This window comes from Nicotiana tabacum, chromosome 8, assembly GCF_000715075.1.
Source record: "Nicotiana tabacum cultivar K326 chromosome 8, ASM71507v2, whole genome shotgun sequence".
NCBI lineage: Eukaryota > Viridiplantae > Streptophyta > Magnoliopsida > Solanales > Solanaceae > Nicotiana > Nicotiana tabacum.
The window spans coordinates 141,620,747-141,636,783 of NC_134087.1; positions in this window are offsets into that span (position 1 = coordinate 141,620,747).

Here is a 16,037-nt window from a genome sequence, read left to right on the forward strand (position 1 = left end):
TTGAGTTGCTCAAAGATTACGACCTCGATATTCTGTATCACCCGGGAAAGGCTAATATTGTAGGGGATGCTCTTAGCCGGAAATTTATGGGCAGTTTGGCTCACTTGGAGGCATATTAAAGGGCGTTGGCCAAGGAGATGCATCGGTTGTCTAGGTTGGGAGTTCATCTTGCGGACTCTAGTGATGGAGGGATGATTGTGCAAAATTGGGCTAAATCATCTTTGTTGTGAAATCAAGGAAAATCAATACAACGACCCATAATCGGTACAATTGAAGGAGGGGATTCATAAATTCTAAGACAATAGATTTTTCTCTTGGAATGGAAGATGATACATTAAGGTACCAAGGGAGACTATATGTTCCAAATATAGATGGTCTCTGAAAAGAATCATGACCGAGGCTCACACTTCTAGGTATTCCGTGCACCTAGGCTCTACAAAGATGTATCATGATCTCAATGAAGTCTACTAGTGGAATGACATAAAGAGGAATGTGGCGGACTTTGTGGCAAGATGTACGAATTGTCAGCAAGTAAAGGTCAAACACCAACGGCCCGGTGGGTTGACACAGAACATAGAAAGTCTAATGTGGAAGTGGAAAATGATTAATATGGACATTGTGGTAGGACTACCTCGCACGCCTCGTAAGTTTGACTCGATTTGGGTGATTATGGGTCGGATCAAAAAATTGGCACACTTCTTGCCAGTAAATCTACCGACATAGCTGAACAATTTACTCAATTGTATATCAAAGAAATAGTCAGGTTGCATGGCACTCTAGTTTCTATTATCTCTAATCGAGGGGCACAATTCACGCTTTTGGAAGAAATTTCAGCAAGGTTTGGGTACCTAGGTGAATCTTAGTATAACCTTTCACCCACAGACTGAGAGGCAGGTAGAGCAGACTATTCAGACGCTTGAGGACATGTTGCACGCTTGTGTTCTTGACTTCAAAGGTAGTTGGGATGATCATTTTCCGCTCATAGAATTTTCCTACAACAACAGTTATCATGCTAGTATTCAGATGACACCATTCGAGGCTTTATATGGTCAGAGATGCAGATCTCTTATTGGGTGGTTCGAGATGGGAAAGCAGAATTGATAGGTCCAGACCTTGTGTATTAGGCTATGGAGAAGGTTAAGATTATTAAGGAGGGTTGAAAACTACTCAAAGTTGCCAAAAGTCCTATTCGGATATTCATCATAGAGATTTGGAGTTCGAAAAAGATGATTGGGTATTCTTGAAGGTTTACACCATGAAGGGTATAATACGGTTTGGTAAGAGGGAAATTGAGTCTAAGGTATGCCGGGTCGTACAAGATCATTCAAAGGATTGGTCAGGTGGCGTATAAGCTTGAGCTACCACCTGAGATGTCATTAGTGCACCCAGTATTTCATTTGTCCATGTTGGAGAAAATAGTTGGAGATCCATCGCTTATTGTACCAGCTAAGACTATTAAGACTAATGAAGAATTGACTTATGAAGAAATTCCAATTGCCATCCTTGATAGGCAAGTCTGGAAGCTAAGAAATAAAGAATTTTCCTTCGTAAAAGTACTATGGTGAAACCAACAGGTTGAAGAGGCCACCTGGGAAGCCGAGGAAGAGATGAAGAAGAAGTAACCTAATTTATTTGAATAGCTATGTAATTGTATCTATGATGTTAAGAGCTAACTTTCTACAAATTATGTCCCACCTCTCCCCGTACAACATATTTTAAGGATACCCCCCTCTTAGTAATGCAATGTTTATGGAGTAGTTGTCGGTGTTGTTTCCATATTGTTTTACCTTGTTGTATTGTGGTTATGTGGTTAGGATTGGTTTCTGTGATTCTCTGATAGGTGGATAGACCCAGTTACAAGGGAAACTCTGGCGAAATTTTTGGAAAGTTAGGGAGTTAGCCAAAACTTGGAACTGCTGGTGTGGTATGGCAATTGAGTCACCTTGGTTGCTAATGATGAACTCTGACCCTCATTCGAGGATGAATGATCTTAAGAGGGGGAGGATGTAAGGCCCCATAAAATGTTTTACCTTAAACCCGAGATTTCGTGGTGCCGAGGTAGACTTACATGCTCATGATTGTAGAGATTCTTCGCGACGAGCTTGCGACCGCAGTATGGACATTTTAGGTTGTACATGCACTGGGGAGTAAAGGAAATTTTTTGGCAAAAAGGCATTTTTGCGGGCCGCAGAATGGCCTCAGAGTGAGGCAGAAATTGGTCAAGTTTGGATGCCATTTTGTGGTCGATTATGCGACCACAGAACAGGTCTGTGGTGCATTGTACGACTGCTGAACATATCTGTGGGCCGCATAACAATCGCATTCCCAGGTAGGGGTGCCCAATTTTGGAGTACCATTTTGTGGCCCATTTCACTGTAAGGCCCCGTAAAAATTTCGCTAAGGAATTTAAGGTTTTGTGGTGCCGAGTTAGGTTAAAGTGTTCATAAGTTGTAAAAATAAAGCTCGACGTGGCACGAACATTTTAGATTGAAGAATACACTGAGGAGTGGATAAAATTTTTTGGCTGAAGAATGCAAGTCTATTTTTGATAGCAAAACCGTTTCGCGGGCCTCATAATCATCGCGAAGTTGAGCGGAAATATTGTTGAATTTTGAGGGTTGTTTCGCGGTCCATTGTATGATCGCATACTTGTTTCGTGGTTCGCACTTTTGTCGCAGAGTTAGGATGAGGAAATTTCGTTGGGCGATTATGCGGCCCATTCTACGGTCACATAAGTGGTCTGCGGATCGCAGACCTGTCGCAGACTGGTCTAGTGCAGCCCAGTTCCTGACATCATTTTCGTGGCCCATTTCGCGGGCCACATACCTGTTATTCAGTCCATTTTTCGATCGGAGACATGAGCCGGAAGGTCCATTTTCTATTTTTATATAACCCGACCCCATTTGATAAATAGCCTTTGGGGCTTAATTTGGGACTAATTTCTGGATAGTTTAGAGAGTGGTAAGAGCATTTTAGAGAGAGAAGGGGAAAACCTAACATTCCAATCATCCAATCTTGCACAAATCTTCAAGAACCAAGGAAGCTAGTCACTAAATTATCATCCATCAGAGAAAGTCCTACTTCTAAGCTTTCATTCATGAGGTCATGAGTTCAAATATAGTGTAGGGTTGGAAATAGGTCATGCATGTGACACTAGGTTGTGGTATGTGGGATTAATGAACAATTTTGGATAGTTTCTTATTGAAATTGGTTGAGGGAAGAAGGGATTACCATTGTAGAGCTTTGTAGTCTATTTTGCATGCTAGGTGTTTGACAAAATTCCTAGAAGAGTTACACCATGGGAATCCTTCTAATTATTAACTGATTTTCGCTATCTTCCTATAGATTATTATTTCTAGAAGTGTTGGTGCGTTGTAGTAACTTAAGGAAAGCTCAAACAAGGTATGTTGGCTAAACTTTCTCTCTTAGAATCGAATTCCATGATGTTCCCGTAAGCTCAAATATGGTTGGCTCAAGATTCCTAATTTCTATATTCCGAGTTATCTCCTATAAACTTGACTATTCCGAATGAGCTTTATGTCGAAATATATATGTTCAGAGTGTGGTTTGTGTATTAAAATGTTATGGCTTTGAGTCGTGTTTCAAATGAAAGCTAGTGTGCCAAATTGTGTGAGAAAAACTCAATATGCTTGAGACACTTAATTGTTCATATGTGTGCCTAAAGTCTTGATTGAAAATGTCTTGTTGTTGATAATCTGTTAGGATGCTTGAAAATGAAATAAGTGAATTAGGGAAATAAAGTGTGGCCGACGTGCCAAGAATTTAAGTTATAATTGTGACTAGTGATACCAATGAAATGAGAAGATGTGAGACAGATTATGAAATGAACCTCGACTTAATTGTTCATAAATAACTTCAAAAATAGAATTGCCTAAAAGCTTGTGTACTCAATTTATGCCCATATGTGGATGTTTTAAAAAATGCTTTGCTTTATAAATATATCAGTGTGATTCGAGTCATTATATACCCAGGTGTTGAAATTGTACGTTTTTCTTTTTGGGAAAGAGAATTGTAAGAATAAATGGTGTATTTATTGTTTATGATCATGATGTGTGTTTCTATTACTGGTTGGTATGCCCCACTCTTTGGGAAGAAACCTTTTGTGTTTAAAGTTTCCATAACTAATGAACTTGAGTTATATGATTTCCGAAATATTCTATATATTAATATTGGATGGTGATCCTTGGAAATAAAAGAAGTAAAAATGTGAAATATGAAATACAACCATCGGGATATGAATAAAGAATCTTGTGAAAGGCCAAAAGTGCCAAGGAAATATTTTTGTTGTGATTGGGTGAAAATACTAGTGAAGGTATATACAATGCAAAATATGTTGAGGTGAACACATTTGTAATTATGTTACCTTTATGTGCAAACCAAATTAAAAATATTATTGGGAGTGTCATTAGCAAACCGAGGAAGGGGGTTCATAAGTCCCACACATGGAACTACACGTGCTAGTGTAGAGGTGCATTGTGATTGTTTCCCCTTATTTGGGATGGAATTGAAATATTGGTGAAATTGTTATTATTCCCCTTAATTGGGATGAAATTGGTAATAACTGTGAATTGGAAAAGTCAACCCACACGGCATATGTGGGGAGGAGGCCTAGCTGAACGGGTGGAGATTAGACGCCATGTTGCGCATATGGTGGTACTACTCTTGGTAACAACTTTATTTCGTATCACCTGTCAAACCATATTGTTCGTGGGGAGACGGCCTAGCTGATCGGGTGTGATCGGACTCCGTGCTAACAAAGACGGTGGTATATCGGTGCTAATGATCTCCCAACCAATATTGTATATGAAGTTCATATTTTGAAAATTATTATGTTTTAACTGGACATTTTGATATTGGCACGACCCTGATTCGCCCGCCGTGAACCATCGTGACGGCACCTAGTCCTCTACGACTGGATAAGTCTAAATTGCAGAAGATAACCAAAGTGCGGAATAAAAATAAATTAAAACGGAATGAAGAGTGATAAAACAGTGTTTAAAAGTGCCGCTCGGCATACACAATATTTAACTCTCCACCAATACATACTTCCAAGACCCGGAAACCTATGAATCACAAGCTAAGGATCACTACACAGTACTCTAACTCCAGAATATCTAACAAGGAAAAGAGATAGAGAAGGAAAAATGTTTAAAAGCTTGAAAAGAAAGGGACTCCTCGTTCTGCGGACGCGGCAGATATACCTCGAAGTCACTGGAGCAGTCGCCTCGCCTCAAGGTTGATAGGACTGAGTCGCATTACCTGGATCTGCACATGAAAAACATGTGCAGAAGGGGCATGAGTACACCACAGCAGTACTCAATAAGTGCCAAGCCTAACCTCGGTCGGGTAGTGACGAGAAAGGTCAAGGCCCTAGTGATATAAAATAAAGAATATAAGACATGACAGTATAAGATAAGCAGTACAATTGAAAACTAACGATTAAAATTTAATACAGGAAAAAAAGGAATTCAATAACTGAAACAGAGGCAAAAACAATCACGAGGAAATAACCGGGGATCTCTTAGTATCCCGATGATCTCTTAGTACCCTCAATATATGCCAGGGATCTCTTGGTATCCCGAGGATCTCTCGGTATCCTCAATATATGTTAGGGATCTCTTGGTATCTCGAGGATCTCTCGGTATCCTCAATATATGCTAGGGATCACTTAGTATCCCGAGGATCTCTTGGTATCCTCAATGTATGATAGGTATCTCTTGGTATCGCGAGGATCTCTTGGTATCCTCAATGTATGATAGGGATCTCTTGGTATCACGAGGATCTCTCGGTATCCTCCATATATGCTAGGGATCTTTTGGTATCCTGAATGTATAATAGGGATCTCTTGGTATCCCGAGGATCTCTTGGTATCCTCAATGTATGATAGGGATCTCTTGGTATCCTCCATATATGCTAGGGATCTCTTGGTATCCCGAGGATCTCTTGGTATTCTCAAAATACGTGTTGGGGATCTCTCGGTATCCTGCACTTTAGCTCAAATCGTAAATGCATACAGGGGATCTCCCAGGATGTCGTACCGTAGTCCCAAAGTAAAACACACAATAATGGCACAAGGAATACTCAAATAAACTCAACTTCATAACAAGGTAACACAGACAATTCTAACCTAGCATGCTTCACGTAATACAAATAATGCAGTTAAAGCAAATAAAGTAATTAAGTCAATTAGACATGCTTCTCTAACTAACAGCAGGTTTAAAAGTGCAAGTAGAATAAATAGAACGGGAAAACACAATTAAAGTTACTTAATGAAAACCGGATTTTCAACAATTAGCACAAGTATGCACTCGTCACCTCACGTACAAGGCATTTCAATTATCACAATAACAATCCTAAGGGGAAAGTCCCCCACACAAGGTTTGACTAGCCACTTACCTCGAACCAGCTCAAAATCAACCTGAAACCACGCTCTTGCCACGAGTACTCGACTCCAAATGGCCCAAATCTATTCAATTCAATTACATAATGTAAATAACACTTCAAATAACTGATTCTACAAAGAAATTCTAAGCTAATACGCGAAATTAGGTAAAATAACCAAAACGCCTTTCTGGCCCACATCTCGAAATCGGGTAAAATTTACATTTCCAGAATCCTCACATTCTCACGAGTCTAAGCATACCTAAATTATCCCAATCCAATGTCAAATTCCCAATCAAAACTCAAATTCTTGGTCTAAGAACTTTCCCCCAATTTTCATACAAATTCCAAAATTAAATGATGAATTCATATTTAGATTAATGGGTTACAAGCAAAAAGGAGTTAAGAATCATTACCCAATCGATATCTCTGAAAATCCCTCAAAACCTCGCTCAAATCCAAGCTCCCAAGCTTTAGTTTTCACAAAAATGGCTAAACCCTCGACTTCGAAATTTTATATTCTGCCCAGACGAGTTCTTCTTAGCGAACTCGAGACTACTATCGCGAATGCGATGCACAAAAAAATATATGCACCAACTTCATCTTTCGCAAACGCGAGGTCCACTCGCGAACGCGTAGCTTACACTACCAGACCCTACGTGAACGCGAGGACCATGTCGCGAACGCGAAGACCAACGGGTCCATGCCTTCGCGAACGTGAAGCATGATTCAGTTGCTTCACCTAGATGCTCTATGCGAACGCGAGACCCTCTCGCGAACGCGATGAATGTTTTCTTTGCAACACAACAACAGAAAATCTGCATTTTTTTCAAGTCCAAAATTTGTCCGTTGAGCATCCGAAACACACCTGAGGCCCCGGGGACCTCAACCAAACCTACCAACATATTCTATAACTTCATTCAAACTTGTTCCAACCTTCGGAGCGCTCAAAACATCATCAAAACACCTATTTTTCATCGTATTCAAGCCTAAGAATTCCAAAAAACTCTAAAAACACGCTTTCGATCAAATGTCTATCAAACCTCGTCCGAATGACCTGAAATTTTGCACACACATCACATTCAACACTACGGAGATACTCCAAATTCCGGAATTCCATTCCGACCCTCGGATCAAAATCTCACTATCGAACCGAAAACTTCAAAAATTCAACTTTCGACATTTCAAGCCTAAATTAGCTACGGACCTCCAAAACACAATCCGAACATGCACTAACTCCAAAATCACCCAATCGAGCTAACGGAACCATCGAATTTCCATTCCGAGGCCGTCTTCACACTATTCCAACTATAGCCAACTTTCCAACACTTAAGCTCTCATTTAGGGACTAAGTGTCCCAAAACTCTCCGAAACTCAAAACCTAACATCCCGACAAATCAAAATAGTAGAAATAAACTAGAGAAAAGCAGTTAATAGGGGATTGGGGCATTAATTCTTAAGACGACCGGTCGGGTCATCACATCCTCCTACACTTAAACATCTGCTCGTCCTCGAATGAGCATATAGACATACATGAAGTAGTGAAAAGATGAGGGTAACGGCTATGCATATCCTGCTCAATCTCCCAGGTCGCCTCCTCGACCGGCTGACCCCGACGTTGAACCTTTACCGATGTAATATTCTTTGACCTCAGCTTTCTAACCTGCCTATCTAATATTGCCACTGGCTCATCAACATAAGATAGATCCTTGTCCAACTGGACCGAACTGAAATCCAACACATGCAAAGGATCACCGTGATACCTCCGAAGTATCGAGACATGAAATATCGGATGAACTCCTGTCGAACGGGGAGGTAAGGTGAGCTCATAATCAACTTCCCCAACACACCTCAATATCTCAAAAGGGCCAATAAACCTCGGACTCAACTTCCCTTTCTTCCCAAATCTCATAACGCCCTTCATAGGCGATACCGAAGTAGATCCCTTTCTCCAACCATATAGGAAACATCACGAACCTTCCGGTCCGCGTAACTCTTCTGTCTGGACTAGGCTGTATGGAGTCTACCCTAAATCGCCTTAACCTTCTCCAAAGCATCCTGAACAAAGTCTGTGCCCAATAATCTAGCCTCACCCGGCTCAAACCAACCCGCCGTAGATCTACACTGTCTCCCATATAAAGCCTCATACAATGCCATCTGAATGTTGGATTGATAATTGTTGTTGTAAGCAAACTCCGCCAATGGCAAGAACTGATCCCAAGACCCTCCAAACTCAATCACACATGCACAGAGCATATCCTCAAGAATCTGAATAGTGCGCTCGGACTGTCCGTCCGTCTGCGGGTGAAATGTTGTACTCAATTCCACCCGAGTACCCAACTCATGCTGAACGACTCTCCAGAACCGTGATGTAAACTGAGTACCTCTATCTGAAATGATGGAAACCGGAATACCATGCAAACGAACAATCTCCCGAATATAGATCTCCACTAACCACTCCGAGGAATAAATAATACACACAGGAATAAAGTGAGCGGACTTGGTCAGCCGATCCACAATCACCCAAATAGCATCGAACTTTCTCAAAATCCGTGGGAGCCCAACTACAAAGTCCATGGTGATCCGCTCTCACTTACACTCCGGAATCTCTATCTGCTGAAGCAACCCACCCGGTCTCTGGTGCTCATACTTCACCTGCTGACAGTTAAGGTACCGAGCTACAAATCCAACTATATCTTTCTTCATCCGCCTCCACCAGTAGTGCTGCCTCAAATCTTGATACATCTTCGCGACACCCGGATGAATGGAATACCGCGAGCTATGGGCCTCCTCCAGAATCAACTCCCGAAGCCTATCAACATTGGGTACACAAATCCGACCCTGCATCCTCAATACCCCATCATCACCAATAGTCACATCTTTGGCATCACCGTGCTGAACCTTGTCCTTGAGAACAAGCAGATGAGGGTCATCATACTGTCGCTCCCTGATACGATCAAATAAGGAAGACCGAGAAAACACGCAAGCTAGAACCTGACTGGGCTTCAAAAGATCCAATCTCACAAACTGGCTAGCTAAGGCCTGAACATCCATCGCCATAGGCCTCTCCGATGCTGGTAAATAAGCCAGACTCCCCAAACTCTCTGCCCCAGTGACTCAAAGCATCAGCCACCACATTGGCCTTTCCCGGGTGATACAAAATAGTGATGTCATATTCCTTCAGCAACTCTAATCACCTCATGTGACACAAATTTAGATCCTTTTGCTTGAACAAGTGCTGCAAGCTCCGATGGTCAGTATAAATGTCACAGGGAACCCCATATAAATAATGGCGCCAAATCTTTAGGGCGTGAACAATGGCAGCTAACTCAAGGTCGTGGACAGGGTAATTCTTCTCATGTATCTTCAACTGTCTGGACGCGTAGGCAATCACCCTACCATCCTGTATCAATACCGCTCCAAGACCAATCCTCGAGGCATCATAATAGATCGTATAAGACCCTGAACCTGTAAGTAGTATCAAAATTGGGGTTGTGGTCAAAGCTGTCTTGAGTTTCTGAAAGCTTGCCTCACACTCCTCCGTCCATTGGAACGGAGTATCCTTCTGGGTCAACCTGGTCATAGGGGCTGCAATCGATGAAAACCCCTCCACGAAATGGCGGTAGTAACTTGCCAAGCTAAGGAAACTGTGGATCTCAGTAGCTGAGGATGGTCTGGACCAACTCTGCACAGCCTCTATCTTCTTTGGATCCACTTAAATACCCTCACTCGATACCACGTGGCCTAAGAATGCCACTGAATCCAACCAAAACTCACATTTCGAGAACTTAGCATATAACTTCTTCTCTCTCAGAGTATCAAGCACAGCCCTCAAGTGTTGCTCATGATCTTCCCGACTCCGGGAATATACCAGAATATCATCAATAAAGACAATGACGAACGAGTCAAGATATGGCCGAAACACATTGTGCATCAAATGCATAAAGGCTGTTGGGGCATTGGTCAGCCCAAATGACATAACAAGGAACTTGTAATGACCATACCGAGTCCCGAAAGCAGTCTTCGGGATATTTGGCTCTCGAATCTTCAACTGATGGTAACCTGAGCGCAAATCAATCTTAGAAAACACATATGCGCCCTGAAGCTGGTCAAACAGATCATCAATACGAGGCAAAGGATAACGGTTCTTCACTGTAATCTTGTTTAATTGGCGATAATCAATACACATACGCATAGAACCTCCTTTTTTTCTTCACAAACAAGATAGGAGCACCCCAAGGTGATACACTTGGACGAATAAACCTTATCAAGCAATTCCTGTAACTGATCCTTCAACTTCTTCAACTCAGGATGAGTCATACGGTACGGAGGAATAGAAATGGGTTGAGTGCCCAGTAACAGATCAATGCTAAAATTAATATATCTATCAGGCGGCATGCCCGAAAGATCAGCTGGAAACACATCGGGAAAATCCCGTACTACTGGGACTGAATCAATAGAGGGGGTATCAACACTGACATCTCTCACATAAGCTAAATACGTGTCATACCCCTTCTTAACCATACGTTGAGCTTTAAGAAAAGAAATAACTCTACTGGGAGTGTGATCTAAAGTACCCCTCCACTCAACACGCGGTACACCTGGCATAACTAGCGTCACAGTTTTGGCGTGACAATCAAGAATAGCATAATGGGGACAACCAGTCCATGCCCAAGATAATATTAAAATCTACCATGCTGGGAAACAATAAATCGGCTCTAGCTCAAAACCACTAAGAGCAACCAAACACGACTGATAAATACGGTCCACAACAAGAAAATCTCCCACAGGAGTAGAAACATAAACAGGGGAACTCAAAGAATACCGAGGTATACCTAAATGGGGAGCAAAATAAGAAGACACATAAAGATAGGCGGTGATGCATCTCTATGACAAACCAGGACAATACTTGTGGTGACAGAATTGGAGGAGACAACCTCGGTACGGGCAGGAAGGGCATAATATCTGGCCTGGCCTTCCCCTCTAGCTAGCTGGATAGGTGGGGTAGCAACTGGTGCGGTGATCATAGCCTGAGAACTTTGTGGAGCGCGTTGTGGCTGAGAAGTGTGTGGAGGCGCACTCCTCCTAAGTCTAGGGCAATCCCTCACCACATGGCGTGTGTCACCATACTCAAAATAAGCTCTAGGAGGATGTGGCAGTGGAAACTGTGCGGTACGGGTACTTCAAGACCCCTGAACACCTGAAACACTATGTGAAATCTGAGATGCAAACTGAGCTGGCTGACCCAGAAAACCTCTACCATGCCGTACTCTTCCTCCAAAATAAGAACTAGTGGGTCTCTCCAATCTACGAGCACTCCTCACTTCCATATACTCTCTCTCCTGACCTCGTCTGTCCTCTCTCTCCTGGACCTACATGTCTTCTACTCGGCAAGAGGTCCTCACTACCTGTTGAATTGGGACCACAGACTATATCGCTATGATGCCCGAAACCCGACCAATGAGAATTTGTGGCTGTGTAGTTGGGGTGGTGGAAGTCTGGGTCCCTTCTCCGACTTGTGAAGTAGTTGGTACAACCTGAATCAACCTCGCCTGAACTAACGTACCAAACATGCTCAGGAACTGTGCTAATGTCTCCTGAAGTGCTGGAGTAGTAGTAGTAGTAGTAGGCATATCCGGTGTCTGGACTCCATCTGGAACTGCTGGTGGCACTTTGGGTGCTCTGGCTGCACCACGTGCGCGTCCTCGGCCTCTACCCGGCTCCGACCTCTGACGGCTCTCGCAGGGGGCGTGGGTGCCTGATCATCTCTAGTAGCGCGTGTCCTCACCATCGGTGAGAGAATAGAAGATAGAAGTTTAGAATTGTGATATCAAAAATCTCGCACGACAAGGAATTCAAATGAAGTGAATTTTTTTATAACGGTTACATAGCCTCCTGTAGATAAGTACAGACGTCTCCATACCGATCCGCAAAACTCTGATAAACAGGCTTGTGATTCATGACTCCTATGAACCTAGAGCTCTGATACCAACTTTTTACGATCCCGATTTTCCCTCCGTGAACCATCGTGACGGCACCTAGTCCTCTACGACTAGGTAGGCCTAAATTGCGGAAGATAACCAAAGTGCGGAATAAAAATAAATTAAAACAGAATGAAGAGTGATAAAATGGTGTTTAAAAGTGTCGCTCTCATACACAATATTTAACTCTCCACCAATACATACTTCCAAGACCCAAAAACCCATGAATCACAAGCTAAGGATCACTACACAGTACCCTAACTCCAGAATATCTAACAAGGAAAAGAGATACAAAAGGGCAAATGTTTAAAAGCTAGAATAGAAAGGGACTCCTCGGTCTGCGGACGCGGCAGATATACCTCGAAGCGCTGGAGAAGTTGCCTCGCCTTAAGGGTGATAGGATTGAGTTGCAGTACCTGTATCTGCACATAAAAACATGCGTAAAAGGGGCATGAGTACACCACAGCGGTACTCAGTAAGTGCCAAGCCTAACCTCGGTCGGGTAGTAACGAGGAAGGTTAGGGCCCTACTGAGATACAATAAAGAATATAAGACATGACAGTATAAGATAAGTAGTACAGTTGAAAACTAACGATAAGAATTTAATACAGGAAAATAAGGAATTCAATAACTGAAACAGAGGCAAAAATAATCACGAGGAAATAACTGGGATCTCTCAGTATCCTAAGGATCTCTTAGTACCCTCAATATATGTCAGGGATCTCTTGGTATCCCGAGGATCTCTCGGTATCCTCAATATAAGCTAGGTATCTCTTGGTATCCCGAGGATCTCTCGGTATCCTCAATATATGCTAGGGATCTCTTGGTATCCCGAGGATCTCTTGGTATCCTCAATGTATGATAGGGATCTCTTGGTATCCCGGGGATCTCTCGGTATTCTCCATGTATGCTAGGGATCTCTTGGTATCCCGAAGATCTCTTGGTATCCTCAATATACGTGCTGGGTATCTCTTAGTATCCCGCACTTCAGCTCAAATCGTAAATGCGTACATGGGATCTCCCAGGATGTCGTCTCGTAGTCCCAAAGTAAAACACACAATAATGGCACAAGGAATACTCAAATAAACTCAACTTTATAACAAGATAGCACAAACAATTCTAACCTAGCATGCTTCACGTAATACAAATAAGGCAGTTAAAGCAAATAAAGTAATTAAGTTAATTAGACATGTTTCTCTAACTAACAGCATGTTTAAAAGTGCAAGTAGAATAAATAGAAAGGGAAAACACAATTAAAGTTACTTAATGAAAACCAAATTTTCAATAATTAGAACAAGTACGCACTCGTCACCTCACATACAAGGCATTTCAATTATCACAATACCAATCCTAAGGGGGAAGTCCCCAACACAAGGTTAGACAAGTCACTTACCTCGAACCGGCTCAAAATCAACCCGAAACCATGCTCTTGCCACGAGTACTCGACTCCGAATGGCCAAAATCTATTCAATTCAATTGCATAATATAAATAACACTTCAAGTAACTAATTCTACAAAGAAATTCTAAACTAATACGTGAAATTAGGTAAAATGACCAAAATGCCCATGGGGCCCACATCTCGGAATCGGGTAAAATTTATATTTCCAGAATCTTCAAACTCTCACAAGTCTAACCATACCAAAATTATCCCAATCCACTGTCAAATTCCCAATCAAAACTCAAATTCTTGGTCTAAGAACTTTCCCCCCAATTTTCATATAAATTCCGAAATTAAATGATGAATTCATGTTTAGATTAATGGGTTACAAGCAAAAAGGAATTAAGAATCATTGCCCAATCGATATCTCTGAAAATCCCTCAAAACCTCGCTCAAATCCGAGCTCCCAAGCTTTAGTCTTCACAAAAATGGCTAAACCCTCGACTTTGAAATTTTATATTCTACCCAGACGAGTTCTTCTTCCCGAACGCGAGACTACTATCGCGAATGTGATGCACAAAAAACTCTACGGGCCAACTTCCTCTTTCACGAACGCAAGGTCCACTAGCGAACGCGTAGCTTACACTGGTAGACTCTACGCGAACGCGAGGACCATGTCGCTAACGCGAAGACCAACGGGTCCATGCCTTCGCGAATGCGGGACATCATCGCGAACACGAAGCATGATTCAGCTGCTTCACCCAGATGCTTTATGCGAACGCGAGATCCTCTCGCGAACGCAATGAATGTTTTCTCTGCAACACAACAGCAGAAAATCTGCAATCTTTCCAAGTCCAAAAATGGTCCGTTGAGCAACCGAAACACACCCGAGGCCCCCGGGACCTCAACCAAACCTACCAACATATTCCATAACTTTATTCAAACTTGTTCCAACCTTCGGAGTGCTCAAAACAACATCAAAACACCTATTTTTCATCGGATTCAAGCCTAAGAATTTCAAAAAACTCTAAAAACACGCTTTCGATCAAAAGTCTATCAAACCTCATCTGAATGACTTGAAACTTTGCACACATGTCACATTCAACACTAAGGAGCTATTCTAACTTCCAGAATTCCATTCCGACCCTCGGAACAAAATCTCACTATCGAATCGGAAACTTCAAAAATTCAACTTTCGACATTTCAAGCCTAAATTAGCTACGGACCTCCAAAACATAATTTGAACATGCCCCTAAGCCCAAAATCACCCAACGGAGCTAACGGAACCATCGGATTTCCATTCCGAGGCCGTTTTCACACTGTTCCGACTACGTCCAACTTTCTAACACTTAAGCTCTCATTTAGGGACTAAGCGTCCCAAAACTCTCCGAAACTCAAAACTGAACATCCCAGCAAATCAAAATAGCAGAAATAAACTCGGGAAAAGTAGTTAATAGGGGATCGGGGCATTAATTCTTAAGACAACCAATCTGGTCGTCACAAATATTGTTGATTGTGACTTGCTGTTTCTACGTGTTGCATTTTCCTATATGGGCATTCTATTTTGAAAGAGGACTTTTAGATATACATACTAGTGCTATTCAACGGTAATAACGTCCCTTTTGCCGGGGATGCTGCATCTTTAATGGATGCAAATGATTCCACAGTAGGCAGAATTGATCAGTAATAGTGGATATGCGGAGCAGATATCCACACTTATTGGCACTCTAAGTACAACTCTAGACCCGTTTGAGGATGAATGTTTATTTAAGATGTGGACAATGTAAAGACCTGACCCGTCATTTTTCTTTCTAGATCCCCGTTCCCCTAAATAAGACTCCATGTATGTGCTTTTACTGTTTTGTGACTTGCAGGGATGGTTATTTCGGGTTTAGAAGGGTTCAGGTTGAAATCGGAACACTTAGTTCCTTAATATTGGCTAAAAAGGGTTAAGTTTGACTTGAGTCAATATTTTGAGTAAATAACCTCGGAACCGGAATTTGACAGTCCCAATAGGTTCGTATGATGATTTTGGACTTGGACCTATGTTCGGATCGGGTTTTGGATGACCCGGGAGGGTTTAGTACTCAATATTGGAAGTTGACACATTGAAGGTTTTAAAGTTCTTGAAATTTGGTTTGAAGTAGGTTTTAGTGTGATCGAGGTTTGTTTGGGATCCGAGCCTGGGAATAGTTCTATATGGTTATTTAAGACTTGCACACAAAATTTGATGTTATTCCGAGTAGTTTAAGTATGTTTCGGCGCGTTCGGAGTA